A 1042-nucleotide genomic window follows, 5' to 3' on the forward strand; every position below is an offset into this window, starting at 1 on the left:
TCTAAATCACCAGTAATTTTTGCACTCTCCTGGATCTGCAATATTCACCAAGTTCTTATTCCAAATAAGGGAAAGTTATGAGTTGACAAGAAGTCTCATATATCCTACTGATTTTTTATTAAGGCCTGATGTAGGGAGTAGGCCCTGAAAATGCCTATCGTATGGACTTCAGTACTGAGATAAGTGGGACAATGCCTGTTCTGGGAAGGCAAAACTTAAATGCCGATCATCTTGGCAGTTGTCAGGGTTAGGAAATGTATATGCCTAGAGGATGTCACTGGCAAAGAGGAGGAAAATTAGGTAGCTGCAGAAATAGGAAATGATTGATTGAGTTTTTGAAGGATCTCACTGAACCCTAAATATCACCTCCATAACATCATGCTGTCTCTCCAAATGTGCTAGCTTGTCTTTACAGAAACTGGTTGTCATTCAAGTAGTCAAGAGGATGGAGTCTCTTTCTGTGACAATTATAGGTCGTGAAAGTTAGAGGAATTTATGTGTTTGGGTCTCTCCTGCACCAAACAACTGGACCACAAACTCTGAAAGAAGTAGTTCTCTCCGAGTAGTGGATTTAGGATTAGGAGCCAGGTTAAAAAATGGGATTTATGTACAAAAATCACTTCTCAGTTGGATTTACATGCCTCCTTCTTATGTGTGACTCATCTAAGTACCAATTACATGTTTTTAAGCAAGCAAAGGCCTATACACTTGAGTGCACCTCTGTGCATTCCAGCATGTAAGTAAGAATAATCCACTGTTTTGAACGTAGGAATTGAGCATGCTTGGAACATCAGTCATTTTGTTTGAGAAATGCATATTTATAAGGCAAGCCTAAGAAATTCAATAAAAATTAAGAGAACTCAGAGCATGCATAAAGAATTTGATTGCCCTGGTTTTATGGGCATGTTTAGAGTCCATCTACTCAGCCACCCCATATCATGACCCTCCACTGTAACATAAACATCCACATACATGTTCTTGAGGTTTTGAAGCATTTTATTTTTATTTTCATAGTTTCTAGGGTCGGAAGGGACCTGAGCAG

This window comes from Gavialis gangeticus, unplaced genomic scaffold (genome assembly GCF_001723915.1).
Source record: "Gavialis gangeticus isolate Ggan-Ray unplaced genomic scaffold, GavGan_comp1, whole genome shotgun sequence".
Classification (NCBI taxonomy): Eukaryota; Metazoa; Chordata; order Crocodylia; family Gavialidae; genus Gavialis; species Gavialis gangeticus.